We start from the raw sequence: 19436 nt of genomic DNA, 5'->3' as shown, positions 1-19436 counted from the left end.
GTTATAAAGTGTCTTTAATGTCAAGAAATTAGTTTCCAAGGAGTTCCACACACAGGCATAATCCAAAGTGAAGGTTAGCTACAGATTCTGATGTAGGTGAACAAAGGTTTGGTTAGAAGGGTGAGGTTTAAAGTGGCCTTTAAGAGGAGAAGGCGGTGAAGTAGCTGGCAGGGTCATAGAATCATAAAATCCCTACAGTGCGGAAGGAGGGCATTTGACCCATCAATTCTACACCGACTCTCTGACAGAGTACCTTACCCATTGCCCTCACCCTATCCCCATAACCCACACATTTAACATAACTAACCCCTCTAACCTACACCTCTTGGGATATTAAAGGAGAATTTAACATGGCCAACCTATCTACAGCACATCTTTGAACTGTGGGAGGAGACCGGAGCACACGGAGGAAACCCATGCAGACATGGGGAGAATGTGCAGACTCCACACAGATAGTGACCCAAGCCGGGAATCGAATCGGGGTCCCCGGTGCTGTGAGGCAGCAGTGCTCATCACTGTGCCACCGATGGACAGTGCAAACTCGGACAGACAAATCTACACACAGTACTGAGAGTACAGCAATGTACATTGATATAGCGCCTTTTAAACATGCTAAAAACAGCCTGTGTTCTTTCCCATGCAGACACAGGGAGAACGTATAATGTCCACACAGACAATAACCCAAGGCCAGAATTGAACCCGGGTCCCTGGCTCTGTGAGACAGGAGGCGAATTCCAGAGTTGTTAACAATTTGGTTTAAAGATTTAATCCCTGTTCAGGTTGGCAGAAGGATGCCTGGCGAACTCAGCAGCTCCTAGGAAGCAGACACAGCTCCAGACCATCTGCTGTTTACAATTCAGTGGTTAGGGAGCGACACCGGTATCACATTTACCCAAAGTGCCTCCAGCATGTGCTGTCGTAACAGTTTTCAAATGATAACTTCACTGCAGAGAGTGGCTCACATTTTTCTTTCTAATCTAACTTTGGCGATTGAAGCTTTTCCCTTAAGCGTACCAAACTTTTCAACATACCAACAATAATGATATTGCTCCCATTTAGAGGCAAACGATTGCAAATTGACCAGAATTTATTGCATGGCTGGAGACTAAGGAAACTACCTATGATGAGCACAGAGCCACACTGTGAAATTAGCTCCTGTTGGGTGAGATAGAGAATAAATCACTTTTATTGATACGATGGGCAGTTTAATTTAGTTCCACCAGTTTTCTTTTTGTTGAAAAGTAAACTTTCTGCCTAAGCTCCTGTTAATGAATAATTTAAAAGAAAAGAAAAGAGGCTGTCCCTGGCCAACTAGTTTATTTCCTCCCTTTGTTTCTGACGCTGGAGCCAACGCGGGGTCAATGTTATAGATCAAGAAGCGTTGCCCGCAAACATTCTAGGCTGATAATCTGATGCAGCGATGAGGGAGTGCTGCTGCGGTGAGTAAGCACCACAGAGACGGGGGAGGGCCGCGGAGACGGGGGAGGGCCGTAGAGACGGGGGAGGGCCGCGGAGACGGGGGAGGGCCGCGGAGACGGGGGAGGGCCGCGGAGACGGGGGAGGGCCGCGGAGACGGGGGAGGGCCGCGGAGACGGGGGAGGGCCGCGGAGACGGGGGAGGGCCGCGGAGACGAGGGAGGGCCGCGGAGACGGGGGAGGGCCGCGGAGACGGGGGAGGGCCGCGGAGACGGGGGAGGGCCGCGGAGACGGGGGAGGGCCGCGGAGACGGGGGAGGGCCGCAGAGACGAGGGAGGGCCGTAGAGACGGGGGAGGGCCGCAGAGACGGGGGAGGGCCGCAGAGACGGGGGAGGGCCGCAGAGATGAGGGAGCACTGCTTTGGCAGAAATGTCATCTTTTGGATTAAATGTCAAGTTGAGATCTCAGGTTTCCAGTGATGCAATGGCGTGATTTCAAAAATGGGGCATTTAGCCTGCTACTTATCCCTCCAACAATGGATAAATAAACAGCCCATCTGGTCATTACCACTTTGCCACTTGTGGGAGCTTGCTGTGTGCAAAATGGCTGCCGCATTTCCTGCAGCAGTGCCTACCCTTCAAAAAGTACTTCATTGGCTGTGAAGCACTGTGAAATGCCCTGAGGGCCACCTGTAAGGTGCTATGGAAATGCAATTCTCTTCCATGCTCTTTACAAGCTTATGAAACCAGTACTGTAGCCCCTCGGGGTTGGTCAGCAATGTTCGTATAGGTAGTCTGTCCATGGGTCAGGATATATGAAAACTGACCCCTGTGAAGAAGGGCATATCTGTGATACTATTAATATTCCACATTGGCATTGGATGTCGCCTGGCAGTGTGAAAATTCCATAGTTACCCAGGAAATATTTTCAAAGGAAGTTCCCGGGGGGGTTCACCAAAGTGGGAACCCCAATCTTAAAGTGAAGTTGAAAGATCTCCCCCGCCACTAGACATGGTGAACCCCCCCCCCGAGACAAGGGAACACCCCCACCCTTGGAGGTGCAACCTTTACCCCCATCACTAATTTTTTTTTAAAGTTTATTTACTAGTATCACAAGTAAGCTTGCATTAACACTGCAATGAAGTTACGGTGAAAATCCCCCAGTCACCACACTCCAGCGCCTGTTCAGGTACACTGAGGGAGAATTTAGCATGGCCAATGCACCTAACCAGCACGTGGTTCAGACTGTGGGAGGAAACCAGAGCAGCTGGAGGAAACCCACGCGGATACGGGGAGAACATGCAGACTCCACCCAGACGGTGACCCAAGCCGAGAATCAAACCCGGGTCCCTGGCGCTGAGAGGCAGCAGTGCTAACCACTGTGCCAACATGCCACCCAGGTGTCTGTGTCAAATAACCCCACCCACAGCCACCCGCCATCACGCCTGGTCTCTGTTTGTGGAGTCCAGTAACAATTCACACCAGGTTCTCGCTGTGCCGGAGGATCGTTGAATGAACTGCAGGGACGGAGAGACTGTTTAAAACCTGCCTATTTGCCAAGTTTTGACGCTACCTAACCTAATACCTCCTTTCACAGCTCAATGTAAATTTTCCACTTGTGTTTGCTCCTGTGAAGCATCTTGTGACATTAAAAGGCATCATATAAATGTTGGCTGTTGTTTTTGTTAGAAATAATTGGGTAGCTTAGGCCCCAGACAGCGCCTATACTGCCCGCAGCCTCAAGTTTCTGAAGGAGGCTATCACTGGGAGAAGCTGCGTTCCAATCTATCTAACTTGTCCTTTGCCCCCTTTCAATCACCAACTCCACCCCCCTGCCCCCATTCGGACGAGACCACAGCACGCCTGTCAGGATCTGCACTTGTGGCATTTACCCGCATCTCCATGGTTTCTACGATCTGCCACGGTTAAGAAACATGATCCTCTGAAGTTCTGAATTTTGTGATGCCGCTAATCAGCCGCCATAGCAACTGTCTATACAGAAAAATAAACAAGAGATTCAGCAGAAAGGTGGGTGGCGGAGGGTGTTACTCTCTTTGACCTCCCAGTGACGTCTGAAGCTGAAGGAGTTTCATCGTGTTATTGTCCCATTGGGAAGGGAGGAGGGGGGAGCATTTATGGCAACATATTCTAGCTGTTCGACAGAGAGTTCTATTCTCAGACCTCTGGTAGCCCACAGCCACACATACAGTGATGTTTAATTACAGTTCCTACTGTCTAATATGTGCATGAATCACGTAACTCCCTGAGATTTCTCCGATGAGAATTGGCCTTAATGACTTCATAAAATGTACTCCTTCAGAGTTGCCTGGGAATTTATTGAAGGAAGAGATGGAAGAGGCTGTAAGGAAGAGTTGTGCTGTGCACAATTCTGCATTGAAATCCCGAAATAAAAAGGTGCTTTTGCTCCTTTAGAGTGTCCATCTGTCCTTGCTACTTTTCCCCTGGAAATCCTGAGCAAGTTACTGAAGTAAGGATTTAATTAAAAAAAAGAAAGAAACAGCGAGGGACTACAAGAGAGCGAGGGAGAGGGCTTTTAATTAAAATTATCTCCCCGAGTAATCAACTTGTCCTCCTTGCAGTTACCCAGGCGCGCTTTATTTGTCGGTTGCTTTATCAGTTCGCCTAGCTCTGGGCCTTGGCTAGGTGCGGCAGAGTGGGATAAACGGATTAGCTAGATTGGTTCCATCAAGGTTGGCTTGCTGATGGCCCGGAGGATTTGGCCGAGCGAGGCTGGCGCAGGATGTAAACTGGAGTAATTGTCGCTGGAAATTCTCAATTCTGTCCAGCCTGCGGAAGTGGGGATTGAAGACACAGGCCAGATCAGAGCTCTGTGCCATGCTGATGCGTTGGAGTGCTACCGTGTGACATCTTATCTGTCACTGCACCATTCCCTGTAGTTATCTCCTTGCAGGAGGTGAAGGAGAGATCTCTCTGAGAGGTGCTCTTGCATGCCAGTGAGTCCCCCGAGATCCCTTGGCGGTAGATTAATTTTTTTGGAGGACGTGGTCTCTCTCGTCTGGAGGGAGACCGTGTTGTCAAAGAACAAAAATCAAAGAAAATTACAGCACAGGAACAGGCCCTTCAGCCCCTCCAAGCCTGCACCAACCACGCTGCCCAACTGAACTAAAACCCTTCCGGGGACCGTATCCCCCCGTCCCCTTCCTATTCAAGTATATGTCAAGACGCCCCTTCAAAGTCGCTATTGTATCTGCTTCCAGTACCTCCCCCAGCAGCGAGTTCAAAGAGGTTCCACAGGAAAAGGAGTTGGTAAGCTGCCAGGAAAGTACTCAGATGCCCGGCTTGATGCCATTGAAGTCACCCCCTTGGCCTGACACATTGCTATTCAGTTCAGGCCCAGCGTGGTTGCTGGCTGTTCCAGCAGCAATACACATGCTCATGCCAAAACATTTCCTGGGCTGATCACTTCCCCTGTCTATGTTGCAAAGTCATTTATTTGTAACATTTTGCGATTATAGTCTAATTTTCCCTTTTCTGTACGCGCTTGCGTGTCTTATTTTCACAATCAACCGTGCCTGGTTTTGAGAAAAGCCCATCGATGTTGGTGCAGGCTCTTTAAACTGAGAGAAATAATTCTGTATGTTTAATATTCTATGGAGACTTTCGTATTTGGAGCCGTTTAGGGACACAATTCTGCTTATTCTGTTCAAAAACACAAAGGTGCTTTGATCCAAAGCACATTGTTTCCTTTACTTTTCCTAAGGGCGCACTCCCAAGTCACCCTTTGTGTTCCTGTGAAGTTGCGTACGCCTCTGGAAATATCTCAAAGTAATTCTTCTATTTCTTGCAGCTAGTTTTGACACACAGCAACGAGACGAATAACCGATTGTCGTCTTGTTTTGGTGGTGTTATTTTGGGGTGGAATGTTGGCCAGGACCCTGGGAGAACTCCATCGCCCTCCCTTCAGATGGTGCCACGCAATCTTTGACATTGGGGCAGCATGGTGACACAGTGGTTAGCACTGCTGCCTCATAGCGCCAGGAACCCAGGTTCGATTCCGGCCTCGGGTCGCTGTCTGTGTGGAATTTCTTCCCGTGTCTGCGTGAGTTTCCTCCGGGTGCTCCAGTTTCCTCTCTCAGTCCAAAGATGTGCGGGTTGGGTTGATTGGCCGTGCTAAATTGACCCTAGCATCAGGGGGATTCACAGGGTAAATGTGTGGGGTTACGGGAATAGGGCCTGGGTGGGACTGTGGTCGGTAAAGACTCGATGGGCCGAATGGTCTCCTTCTGTGTGGTAAGAATTCTATGATCCTATAATTAATCTGTGCAGCAATTCCTCAGTCCTGGGCTGGAGAATCGGCCTGAGCTGCAATCTGAAGTCCTAACAAGGGGCTGAATTAATCCTCCAACCCGAATCAGCCATACTAGTGTTATTAAATTGAAGCATTTGTCACAAGAATTGGGATTGGTGTTCTAAATCACGATCGTGCGATCAGTTTACCAAACGTATTTTAAACAGCCTATATGGGCAGCATGATGGCACAATGATTAGCACTGCTGCTTCACAGCGCCAGGGACCCGGGTTCAATTCCGGCCTCGGGTGACTGTCTGTGTGAAGTCTGCACGTTCTCTCCATGTTCTGGGTGGGTTTCCTCCGGGTGCTCCGGTTTCCTCCCACACTCCAGATATGTGTGGATTGGGTGGATTGGCCATGCTAAATTGACTGTTGGCCTCAGGAAGATTAGCAGAGTACATAAGAACATAATAAGAACATAAGAAATAGGAGCAGGAGTAGGCCATCTAGCCCTTCGAGCCTGCCCCGCCATTCAATAAGATCATGGCTGATCTGTCGTGGCTAAATACATGGGGTTACGGGAATAGGGCCTGGTTAGGATTGTTGTTGGTGCTGACTCAATGGGCTGAATGGCCTCCTTCTGCACTTTAGAGTTTCTATGATGTTGTTTAAACCAAGAAGAGCAACATGTTAGAATGTCTCATCTTGAAGAAACACTAAATGACTTTCTTACCTTGATGTGAATGTTCTGATCTGGTGCATTCAAGTGGATAGAAGATAAACATATAAGAGAGAAAGGAACAGAAAGATACACTGAGAGGGTTGAATAAAGAGGGGTGGGTGGGCGAACATTTGGAGCATTGACTATGTGGGCCTATTGACCTGTTTTCTGTGGGATGAATAAACATGTTTTTATATGCCTAAATTGCTTTCCTCCTTCATAACCTCCTGGTCCTTGGTGCTAAGTAAAAGGAAATGAATCAAAATTAAAAAGTCCACCCATGGCGGATATTGCCTTTTGAAAAGAGAGAGATGTAGAGATTTAGAAGCAAGAGGCTCTTTTTTTCAATATAAAAGGGGATGGTAATGAGAAGCTCTGGCAGCTCTCTTACTGCAGATTTTATCACCACCCTATAGAATCGAGGACATGTCAGCAAGTAACTAACAAGCGATTGGACAGGAAGAAGATTAATTGTAGGCATCATAGATCAATGTGGAAAATCAGGAGGAAATGAAAGCTCTGGCTTTCATGTTGAAGGCTCTCATGGTTTTTTTCTTGACAAAGAAAGACAGTTTATTGGACTGAAGAACTCCACTGACCACAAGGAAGATCAAAAGCCCCGTGGGACTGAGGTGTCATTCATTCACCGTCCCTAATCTTAACTCGTGTCCTTTCTCACATGAACAGTATGAGCTGAATAATAAAAGGGCAGGGGCCCTGTTTATGTGCAAGGTTTTGGTTCTGGGTTTATACCCTTTAGGAGACAAATGTTTTATGAGGCAGCATTAAACCCCACACCTGAAAATTCATGCATTCAAAGTGTACCATTCGGATTGTGCCTGGTCTCAGTTGGTAGCCTGGGTCTTGAGGTTATAGGGTCTGGACCCAATGTAATTAAGTTGCATTAACCGCAATTGATTTAAATGCAGTCATATAGGAGTGCATCAGTGCCTGTTTTTAGCAGTCATTTTTGAGATGCGACCGTCACTGGTTAGGTCAGTATTTATTGTCCATCCTGAGTTGCTCTGGAGAAGGTGGGCTACATGATGGCACAGTTGTTAGCACTGCTGCCTCACAGCACCAGGGCTTCAAATCCTGCCTCGGGTCACTGTCCATGTGGAGTCTGCACATACTCCCCGTGTCTGCGTGGGTTTCCTCCAGGTGCTCCGGTTTCCCCCACACTCCAAAGATGTGCGGGTTAGGTGGATTGACCATGCTAAATTTCCCCTTAGTGTCAGAGGGACTAGCTAGAGTAAATGCAAGGGGTTATGGGGTTAGGGCCCTGGGTGGGATTGTGGTTGGTGCAGACCTGATGGGCCAAATGGCCTCCTTCTGCACTGTAGGATTCTATGATTCCATAGGCGATGAGCTGCCTTGTTGAAATGCTGCAGCCTCTGAGGTGTAGATACATTCACTGTGCTATTAGGAAAGGAGTTCCAGGATTCTGACCCAGTGACTGCGAAGGAACGCCAATATATTTCCAAGTCAGGATGATGAGTGACTTGGTTGAGGACTTCCAGGTAGCTGTGTTCTCATGTATCTGCTGACCTTGACCTTCTAGATGGCAGCGGAAAGTGCTGCTTAAGGCGTGTTGGTGAGTTCCTGCAGTGCATCTTGTAGATGGGATATACAGCTGCCACTGCTTGTCGGTGATGGAGGGACTGAATATTTGTGGAAGGGTAGTAATCAAATGGGTTGTTTTGTCCTGGATGGTGCCGAACTTCTTGTGTATTATTGCAGCTGCGCTCATCCAGGCAAAAGGAGAGCATTCCAAGACACTCCAGACTTGTGCCTTGTATATTGTAGTGTGGGGATGCCGGCGATGGACTGGGATGGGCACAGTAAGAAATCTCACAACACCAGGTTTATTTGGAATCACAAGCTTTTGGAGTGCCTTGATGAAGGAGCAGCACTCTGAAAGCTCACGATTCCAAATAAGCTTGTTGGATTTCAACCTGTTGTTGTGAGATTTCTTATTACATACTGTGGACAGGCTTTGGGGAGTTAGGAGGTGAGTTACGTGCCGCAGGATTCCCATCCTCTGATCTGCTCTTGCCGCAGTAACTATATCATAGAATCCCTACAGTGCAGAAGGAGGCCATTTGGCCCATTGAGTCTGCACTGAACACAATCCTATCCCAGGCCCTATTCCCGTAATCCCACATATTAACCCTGCTAATCCCCTGATGCTACAGTCAATTTATCATGGCCAATCAACCTAACTCTCACATCTTTGGACCGTGGGAGGCATCCGGAACACCCAGAGGAAACCTACGCAGACACGGGGAGAATGTGCAAACTCCACACAGACAGTGACCCGAGGCTGGAATTGAACCCGGGTCCCTGGCGCTGTGAAGCAGCAATGCTAACCACTGTGCCACCGTGCTGCCCTTATATGGCTAATCCATTTCAGTTTCAGGTTAATGATAAGCCCCAAGGTGTTGATAGGATGCTGTGCGCATTAAAGAGAAGTCTGGTATTAAAATGCCTGGGGTTTGTTGTCATGAATATTGGGTGGGTAATATAACCACACTGCCCATCTGATAACCCTTTTGATATCAAAATACGCCCTGAGATGTTCAGCTGACACTCTGGTTGGGATTTTATAGCCGCGCTCACCCTGAAACTGCAAAATCCTGCCCAAAGTCAACGGATGTTTCCATGGTCCTCCCCTCGCCCGCTTTGATTTCCATAGCAGACAGGGTGGTAAAATTCCAGCCTCTATCTGCAGTTGCATGGTAAATGAGCCTAATGCAGAGCCTCAGAGGTGCCCTGGCTGAAGGTTAGCCCTCACCCAATAGCAGTGAGAAAAAAAGATGATCTCATTGCTGTTTGGGAGAATGTTACTGTGTGTAAATTGGCTGTTGCATTTCTGTACATTGCAATAATCATTGCATTTCATTGACTGTGAAACAGTGTGCAGCTGGGAAGACTCCGTGTGGCTGTAGGATGTTTCTACCAGACTGTAGATGCTGCAATTTGGGAGGTTTGTCTTCCCCTATGCATTCCTGGTGGTTGAAGAGTCCCCAGATTGTGTTATTCTCAATCATGGAGCTGTGAAAGTCCTTGAGTTTGAGTACGTTGAGTTCATTGAGTTCACTGATTGCAGCCACGGTCCCATTTGCACCACTGCAGCCTCCCAGTCTAATCGGGGGGGTAAATCAGCCACCGTCCACACTTTCCTTCCCTTTCCAGTGATGCCCTACATGGGTGGATGGAACTGGGTTCCACAAAGATAACATCACCTGGCAGTTTTCCACTGTTGCATTCCTCCAATTCTGTCCAAAAGGTAACTTTTGGGGAATGGCTTAAATGGAGGGGAGAGATAAATATGGAGAGCTTTCAGGAAGGAATTCCAGGGCTTGGTCCCAGGCTGCTGAATGCAGATCTGACAATAGTGGTGGAAAGAAAATCAAGGCAGATCAAAAGGTCATTATTGGAGGAATGAAGTGTCAGCTTGACTCAACTTTCTGGCACAATAAAGTGCAGATTTGAACCTCAGTCCAGGGTTCGAGAATCTGTTCTAGGCTCATGTGTTAAACTGCAATTGCAAGTATTGTGTTACACTATTGGGTTGCAGCAGTTTGGATCAGATTTTAAACTAGTTTCAGTGGAAGCAACCCTGTCTTGTTTGCAGTTGATGTTGAAAGTCCCCCCGCCATTATGAAGACGCAGACCAATACACTGTGCCACGTGGACGGCATGGTGGCACAGTGGTTAGCACTGCTGCTTCACAGCACCAGAGACCCAGGTTCAATCCCAGCCTCGGCCATTGCCCATGTCTGCGTCGATTTCACCGCACAATTCAAAGAATTTTGGTTTAGGTGGATTGACCGTGCTAAATTGACACTAGTGTGTGGGGGATTAGTAGGGTAAATGTGTGCTGTTATGGGAATAGGGCTTGGGTGGGATTGTGGTTGGTACATACTTGATGGGCTGAATGGCCTCTTTCTGTACTGTAGGGATTCTTTCTGAACCCATGCCACTGAAAAAGAAATTAGGACGGACATTGCGGGTCTGATTTTTAATTCTAGTTTTGGATGATAGAACTTTACAGGACAGAAAGAGGCCAGTCATCAAGCATCTATCTATTCTATTCCCATTTCTCAGCGCTTGCTCTGTGGCCTTGTGTGCTATGGCGTTTCAAGTGCTCACCAGAATGTTGTGAGGGTTCCTGCCTCTGTCACTCTGTCGGGCAGAGAGTTCCAGATTCTCATCACCCTCAGAAAGCGCAGCCTGGCTCACACAGCCCGAGGCCTGGGAACTCGTGTGGAGAGAGAAACAGATGTTCTGGCTCAGTGACCAGAAGTGGACAAAATGCAAAACAAAAATTAAACGGTTTATGAGAGACAAATGGAAGGAGAGATGGGGAGGGGGGAGGGGGGAGGCGCTCAGAACCTTTACATCTCTGTCCTTATTCCAGTTCTGAGGGAAGGTCGGTGACCTGCGTTAGCTGTGTTTCGCTTTCTACAGATGCTGCCTGACCCGCTGAGTGATTTACGGCCGTTTTCTCCAGGAAAGGGAAGAAATGTTGTTTTGATTAACCGCCGTGCAATTTGTACATTTGTCTCCCGCTCCTCTTTCCCACTGGCTTCTCCAGATCAACAACACTGTTGTTGAGGAAAGGAGAGTATAATTGCCCCTGCTGTACGGGATGTGACTCTCTGCAGCTGCGAGGGTTCGGTGCTAAGCAGCTGGATTCCACTACAAAGCTCATCAATTTGCACATTTTTTGGAGGGATTATGTATGAAATGTGTGTGTGTGTGCGTGAGCGAGAGTTTTTCTTCTTTCTCTCTGTCAGGAATGGTTACTTGAAACCATTTGCTTAGGGATTTTTTCCCTCCCCATTGAAAGTACAATTGTGGTGGTGATAGTGGGGGGTGGTGTAAAGAAATTCTTCAGCACTTGGGCTCAAATCCGCTGTTTAATTCCAATCCCTGTTTTGGTGCTTAGCTCAGGGGGTAAGGACCTTGCCTTTTGTCTCCGTGAGCGGTGGCTGTTTTCTTTTCTCCTGCCTCCCAGCGGCAACTTTTGAGGTCTCTGCGGCTCTGCCCCTCACCCAATGCTGCCTCTGAGCAATGAGCTCTCCTTTGGCTACAGCATGATACCGAGCGTTCACATTTTTACTGTTATCCTTGGGGTGACACAGTGGTTAACACTGCTGCTTCACAGCACTGAACTTACTGTGCTTACCCCAGTCCAACGCCGGCATCTCCACATCATGACTTCACAGTGCCAGGAATTTGGGTTCAATTCTTGGCTTGGTCTCTGTGGAGTTTGCACATTCTCCCTGTGTCTGCGTGGGTTTCCTCCGAGTGCTCTGGTTTCCTCCCATATTCTGAGAAACGTGCTGTTTAGGTGCATTGACCCAAATAGGCGCTGGAGCATGGAGACTAGGGGAATTTCACAGTAACTTCATTGCAATGTTAATGTAAGCCTTACTTGTGACTAATAAATAAATTTTAACTTTGACTGATCACGGGCCCCATATACAGGTGCCTTGTCGACACACAATCTCTCAGCTCCAAAATGCCCTAACCGTGAAAGTGCTGGGGTTGGACATAAGACTGGGGAACAAGTTGGTGCTAAGATATCCATGTGAGGTTTGTGCCATTGAGTGAGGGAGGGGTTGGAGGAGTTTTCCCACTGCAATTTACTTAATGGCAAACTGCAACAAGGAACACAGGTAAAGACAGGAAAAGGTAGGGGAACCTAAAACTAGAGGGCATAGGTTTATGGTGAGAGGGGAGGGATACAAAGGATCCAGAGGGGCAGTTTTTTAACACAGAGGGTGGTGAGTGTCTGGAACAAGCTGCCAGAGGTGGTAGTAGAAGCGGGTACAATTTTGTCTTTTAAAAAGCATTTAGACGGTTACTTGGGTAAGATGGGTATAGAGGGATATGGGCCAAACACAGGCAATTGGGACTAGGTTAGGGGTTAAAAAAAGGGACAGCATGGACAAGTTGGACCGAAGGGCCTGTTTCCATGCTGTAAACCTCTATGACTCTATAAGAAGGAATAAATCAGATGAGTGCCTTTGGATGTCCTGTAACACTGGATTATCTGTTTTACTTTGGAATATGGGAAACTGGGGCCCCACTTGCACAGATCAGAAGGCAGCAATAAGTCCTGTGACTGTTCTTTGGAAATAGCACGGTCATACTTGACTGGATTACCACAAAGCAACTTGATTCTATGCTTAAAAATAATTTCGCTATATCTGTTCAAACGTATTTTTTTTTCTTAAATGGTTACCATTATTCTCTCTGTGGGTTGATCATAGTTCCTCAAAACGCAAAGAGGCCATTTGACCCATTGAGTCTACACTGACTCTCTGACAGGGTATCTTATCCAGTCCCTCTCCCCGGCCCTATCCCACACATTTACCTTGGCTAATCCACCTAACCCGCACATCTTTAGAATGTGGGACGAAACCGGAACATCTGGAGGAAACCCACGCAGACACGGGGAGAACATGCAAACTCCACACACATAATGACCCGAGGCTGGAATTGAACCTGGGTCCATGGCACTGTGAGGCAGCACTGTGCCACCGTGCCACCCTATAGATACTCACTGGGGCTGGTGTGACAGGGAAGAGAACGGAAAGAGAAATAAAACAGTTGAGAGAATTTAAGGATGAGGAAAATGTTTTTGAGCCCAACCAGGTCCTTTGGTATTCCATGATTTTGTTTGTTTACGTTTGGAGGTAAGGAATGAATAGATATTTCCTCTTGATTTCAGGTGCCCAATGTCTGCAACAAGCACTGCCAGCAAAACTAGTCGTCAAACTAAAGCTTCCTCTGCACTGCCCCAAATCCAGATGAGGCTTTTTCTTTCCAAGGTAATTTTCTCTGATGGGCGGGCGAAAGGACTCGAATACAGGAGCAAGAATGTCTTTCTGCAGCTGTACAGGGCCTTGGTGAGACCACATTCAGAGCGCTGTGAACAGTTTTGGTCTCTTTACCTGAGAAAATATATAGTCGCCCTGGAGGGAACATAGTGAAGGTTGCCAGACTGATCTCTGGAATGGCAGGATGAGGAGAGGTTGGGATGATTCGGCCTGAGTTTACTAGAGTTTAGAAGAACGAGAAGGGATTTCACTGAAATATATATAAATCTGAGAGGGCTGGATAGACTGGATAAAAGGATGATGTACCCTGGGCTGGAAGGGTTCTAAATCAAACGTTAGGAGTGGTCTCGGGATACGCGGTGGGCCATTAGGCCTGAGGTGAGGAGAAATTTCTTCACATATAGGGTGATAAATTAATGGAATTCTCCACCACAAAAGGCTGTGGAGGCCAAGTCACTAAACGTCTAGACAATTAAGTATCATGGGCAATGAGGAGAGAGCAGAAGTGTGGCACTTAGATAGAGGATCAGCCATGGTCACATCAAAGAGTTGAATGGCGTATTCCCGATCCTGTTTTCTATGTTTAGCCATGCTCCCTGTTTCCTGCCTCCCGTTTCTGGCATTAGAGATCTGTCAGGATTTTGTAATTCCAACAGACCTTCTCATGCATTAAAATATTAACAGTCCTTGCAAAGACTATAAGGTGGTGTACCTTTTTAAGTGGCTACATCCCATTTAATTGAGTAAGTAGGTAGATAGTCTTTAAGGGCAGCTGCTATTTCATTTCTGCCTTCTCTCTGGCAAGTTCTCTACAGCAGGGTCAGCGAATTGAGAGCAATATCAAGATTGTAATGTATTCTATGAAGGTCATCAGGAAACTTAATGTGGAGATGCCAGTGTTGGACTGGAAAAGGCACAATAAGAAGTCTCACAACACTAGACAAAAGTCCAACAGGTTTATTTGGAATCACAAGCTTTGGGAACACTGCCTCTTCGAGTGGAGGTAGGTTCATAGACATGACATATATAGGCAAAGACACAATTGCAAGATAATTACAGAACTATCTTGCAATTGTGTCTTTGTCTATACATGCCGTGTTTGTGAACCTACCTCCACTCACCTGATGAAGGAGCAGCGCTCAGAAAGCTCATGATTCCAAATAAACCTGTTGAACTTTAACCTGGTGCTATCAGAAAACATAGACTCCCCCTGCTTCTCCCCTCAGTGGGGACTAGATGCAAGTTGGTACATCATGAGGAGATAGACATGCCCACTGAATTGTACGCTCATGTATTCTGTATGACCCAGCAGGCTAGTATCTGAACTCATTGCAACGCTGCCTGGGAACAACTGTGCTGAACTCGGTGCACTCTTATTTCCTACATTATATAACTCTGTGTCAGCTCCATTCGTCATCCCATTCTTAACAAAGTAAAACCCCCTTTTTTTGCTGTGTTGGGACATTTAGATTCCCATTCAACAGCACTCCCTGTGCCAAGACCTTTTATATTTGGTGCAAAATATGCAAAGCAGCTCGGAGTGTGATCTCAATACTGAATTCTTGTAAATGTTACTGAAATTTATTATGTTAAAGGTGCAATATAAGTAATTTATGATTGTCAAAAGACAATGCTGCCGCTCTTAATGTCATTTAGGCAACTTAAAGAAAAATGTGTTTTCTTGCTCAACATATTCAGGAGGGCTTCAGAGAGACAGGGAGTGTGTGGGATGCATACCAATCAAAACAGAGGAGGGGCCTACACCTGAAACATTGGCAGCTTTTAGCTGCATTTGTTCTGCTCAGTTAGTGGGGGTGGGGGTTAGGGGTTAGGGGTTAGGGGGGAGTTTGTTGAGTTGCTGCAGTCCATTTTGGAGCTAGAGTGCGCTGGTGGTGGGTCTAATGCACATTGAGCTCCAAAGGCCATGACTTGCTCCTTAAAGGTTGGACTTCTTAAGTGTTGCTGCATCCTAGCACATCCTGGAAGGTGGTCAGTCCGAAGATACTCTGATCAGTGGAACATTTCACAGTCACTTAGACTTGATTTATTTGATTTATTATTGTCACATGTATTAGCATACAGTGAAAAGTATTGTTTCTTGCACGCTATACAGCATACTGTTCAGAGAGAAGGAAAGGAGAGGGCGCAAAATGTACTGTTACAGTCATAGCTAGGGTATAGAGAAAGATCAATTTAGTATAAGGTAGGTCCATTCAAAGGTCTGATGGCAGCAGGGAAGAAGCTGTTCTTGAGTCGGTTGGTACGTGACCTCAGACTTTAGTATCTTTTTCCCGACGGCAGAAGGTGGAAGAGAGTAGGGCGAATTTCCGCCTGCCACGGGAATCAGAGGGGGCAAGGGGCAGACTATGGAAAGATCCATTGACCTCGGGCAGGAGTTTCCGGGCGAGCGAGGCCTGAAAATCCCGCCCAATATGTCCGGGGCGCGTTCGATTATATCGGCTGCTTTGCTGGAGGCAGCGGGAAGTGTAGACAGAGTTCCTTTGAGAGGGATGAGGAGGGTTAAGAGAGAAAAAAATTGAGTAAACTCCTCCCTCTCTTAGAGGCTTGAGGGCAACACCAAGGGGGAAGATGTCAAGCTTTAAAGCACCCTATCCATCTCCTTGAAGTGCAGTGGCTGGGAGGAGAGAGAGGAGCTGGGAAGTGGGCTGGGCACAGTGTGGGGAGGCGGGCAGTGTACTGACAGCTTCGGTGGCTCTGCACCTCTGGGCTGGGGAGAGGGGAGGTGACGTTCACTTGCAGCCTGCCAGAGGCGTGTGAAGGACTGAGGGAGATTACAGACACTGCTGCTGAGATTTACTCCGCTGGATAAAAGGACGGCAGGCAGCAGAAAGCAGGGGGAATCTTTTTTTAAAATTTTGTTCATTTATTTTTGCGTGGTTTATTTTTCTCTCTCTCTCTCTCCTGCTATTTGGTGGATGCTCAGTCAGAGACCATGGAGGAAGCTGCGAGCGGTAAGGAACTGGGCAAGTTAGCAGAGAGTTCCCTCATTTGTGTGGGAGCTGTAAAGTGAGGGGGGCCAACTTGATTTAAAAAAAACTCCCTTCTGAAAGGTTTTTTTTTTAAGAAGTAATAATTTTGAAATATTTCTTGCAGATTACAAGCAATTTTTGTGGGGGGGGGAGCGAATGTGGGGGGGTGCAGCTTTCTCCTCAATTTATTTAAATGTGATTTTTAAAATTGTTTCTGGTATTAGTTGGACTTTTCAAAGTCATCTTTGTTGTCCATTTTCTCTATCCTGTGCTTGTCAGAACACGTTTGTATTCCAGCAAAATGAGAGAGAGGGAGAAGTGGTCTGTCGTCGATTTAAAATTTATTGAGCTGGAGCAGAGCGAGTGTGGGACTGGCTGAGTGAATTAGCTGAAGCTGTGCTTTGTGTTGTCGTCTCTCTCTCTCACTCTCTCTTTTGACTTCATTTGCTTTGTTCCCTGAGCTGTTTGAGTGGTGTATGTGTGTGTGTGGTAGGGCTAGAAGAAATCCAACCCTCCCATCTCTCTCTCTCTCTCTCTTGTGAAGAGATATCCTTCTCAACGTCCCCGCCACCCTCCTTTGGGCAGCCTGATCCATTGGTTTGTAGAATTAGTTCAGGTTCTGACTATTTCACTGCACCAAAGGATTTAACGTTCAGAGGACTGTGTAATTCACTTGCATTGCGAAAGGTGTTTACAGTTTGGTGGAGTTCTGTTTGGGATCATGGGCGCTGGGGAAAAATATTGAGATTTCTTGCTGGCTTGATTGGTTTGATTTTATTATTGTCCCGTGTATTAGTATAGAGTGAAAAGTATTTTTTTTGCGTGCTATATTGACAAAGCATACTGTTCATAAAGGAGAGTGCAGAATGTAGTGTTACAGTCATAGCTAGGGTGTAGAGAAAGATCAACTTAATATTTGATTTATTATTGTCACATGTATTGGGATACAGTGAAAAGTATTGTTTCTTGCACACTATACAGATAAAGCATACCGTGCATAGAGAAAGAAAGGAGAGAGTGCAGAAGATAGTGTTACAGTCAAAACTAGGGTGTAGAAAAAGATCAACTTAATATTTGATTTATTATTGTCACAGGTATGGGGATACAGTGAAAAATATTGTTTCTTGCACACTATACAGATAAAGCATACCATGCATAGAGCAAGAAAGGAGAGAGTACAGAATGTAGTGTTACAGTCATAGCTAGGGTGTAGAGAAAGATCAACTTATTGCGAGGTGAGTGAGGTGAAATATTCTCTTGTGTAAGGAGGAATCCATGGAATGGCAGCAGTTTAGTAAGCATGTGGTGTCCTGTCCCCAGCCAATTCTCAGAGGCCTGTTAATGAGCCTAAAGGGGTCCCAAGAGGAGGGAAAAGTTGGTACAGTGCCTTTTGCGCACTTTACACCTGTGCATCACACATTTGGGTGCAACAAAATGGGTGAGCAGTTGATCAAAATGGAGAGCAGTCAGCACAAAATGGTGGCAGGGTTGAACCGCAGACTGCAAAAGCCCTTTCTAGGCCAATGGGTGGTATTATTCTACTATGCCTCGTATTAAAATGGATCTGAGGTGGTTGGAATGCGTGAAGAGGCGGTTTGTAACATGGCCGGTGGCGCAGTGATTAGCACTGCTGCCTCACAAGTGCCAGGGACTCGGGTTTGATTCCCGCATGGGTCACTGTCTTTGCGGAGTCTGCACATTCTCCCCGTATCTGCGTGGGTTTCCTCCGGATGCTCCAGTTTCCTCCCACAATCCGAAAGACGTGCTGGTTAGGTGCATTGGCTGTGCTAAATTCTCCCTCAGTGTAGCCGAACAGGCGTCGGAGTGTGGTGACTAGGGGATAACTTCATTGCGGTGTTAATGTTAGTCTACTTGTGACCCAAGTAGGCTAACATTAAACTTTACCAATTATATGAGTAGGTAGTGAAAATGTCATGACTTTCTTGAATAGTCTGTTAATATTATGGTAGAATCATAGAATGGTTCCAGTGCAGAAGGAGGTCATTTGACCTGCCCTGTCTGTACCAGTTCTTTGCAAGAACAACTCAGTCCCAATTTCCTCATTTCAGTTTCCCCACCATTTCCTGCAAATTGTTTTTCTCTTCAGGTGCTTATCCAATTTTGTTTCTGAAGCTTTGGTTTGTATCTAACTCTACTGCACCCTCAGGTCGTGCATTCTAGATCTTAACCATCCACTGAACAATATAAAGATTTCTTCTCGTGGTGCCGTTTGTTCTTTTGTCAGTTATCTTGGATTGTCCTCTGGCTCTCAACCCTTCCATCAATGGAAACAGTTTCTCTCTCTCTCTATCCTGGGATGGCAGGTCTGTCACATGAGAAGAGATTAAGTTGGTTGGGATTATATTCACTGGAGTTTAGAAGAGTGAGGAAGGATCTCATAGGAACTTATAAGTTTCTAACAGGATTAAACAGGGTAGATTCAGAAAGAATGCCCCCGATGGTGGGGGAGTTCAGAACTATGGGGTCATAGTTTGAGGATAAAGGGTAAATCTTTTAGAACTGAGGTGAGGAGAAATGTCTTCACCCAGAGAGTGATGGATGTATGGAATTCACTACCACAGAATGTAGTTGAGGCCAAAACGTCTGATTTTAAGAAGAAATTAGATAAAGCTCTTGGGGCAAAAGGGATTAAGGGATATGGGAGGAAGGAGAGATCAGGATATTGAATTCGATGATCAGCCATGATCAAAATGAATAGCGGAGCAGGCTTGAAGGGCCGAATGGCCTGCTCCTGCTTCTTGCTTCTGTGTTTCTATCAGAACCCTCATAACATTGGAAATCAAATCACCTCTTAACCTTCTCTTTAAAGTGAACAACTTCAGCTTCCTCAATCTATTCATGTGACTTAAGTCCCTCAACAGCTCGGTGATTGAAAAAAAGTGCACTAAATAATGAAAGAATGAGTAAGTGCAGTGGGGTGTCCACCATCACTATAAAGTTTAGTGGTGGTGCTAATGGCATCTAGTGGTGGGACATCAATACTACAATAAGCAGCCTTTTATTACATCAAGAATCCATCTTACTGTGCCTCCCTTATCCTGAACAGGTCATGCTGACGCACCTCACAACTAACTGAAATGTTCATGAGAAAGACTCCAAAGATGTGCATGTTAGGCTGATTAGCCATGATAAACTGACTATTAGTGCCAGGGAGATTAGCAGGG

The 19436-nt window shown here is 46.6% G+C and overlaps 1 protein-coding gene across 6 annotated transcripts in view; it reads left to right on the top strand.

Moving 5' to 3' along the window:
- Positions 1-19436, top strand: part of LOC145354485 (leucine zipper putative tumor suppressor 2 homolog) — a 191632-nt gene that overhangs the window by 93415 nt on the left and 78781 nt on the right. For 3 of the 6 annotated variants that reach the window (XM_080205884.1, XM_080205885.1, XM_080205887.1), the window contains exon 4: positions 13153-13252. The exons of 1 other annotated variant lie outside the window; for it this stretch is intronic. The gene's annotated coding sequence lies outside the window, so the exon portion shown is untranslated. Of the gene's footprint in view, positions 1-13152; positions 13253-13309; positions 13331-16000; positions 16234-19436 lie in introns of those variants that run through there. 2 more of the 6 variants (XM_080205889.1, XM_080205888.1) reach the window with 2 other exon arrangements.

This window comes from Carcharhinus amblyrhynchos, chromosome 17 (assembly GCF_965287045.1).
Source record: "Carcharhinus amblyrhynchos chromosome 17, sCarAmb.v2.hapA, whole genome shotgun sequence".
In the NCBI taxonomy this organism is placed as follows: domain Eukaryota; kingdom Metazoa; phylum Chordata; class Chondrichthyes; order Carcharhiniformes; family Carcharhinidae; genus Carcharhinus; species Carcharhinus amblyrhynchos.
The sequence above is the reverse complement of the archived record's forward strand: the minus strand, read 5'-3'. Positions and strand labels throughout refer to the sequence as shown.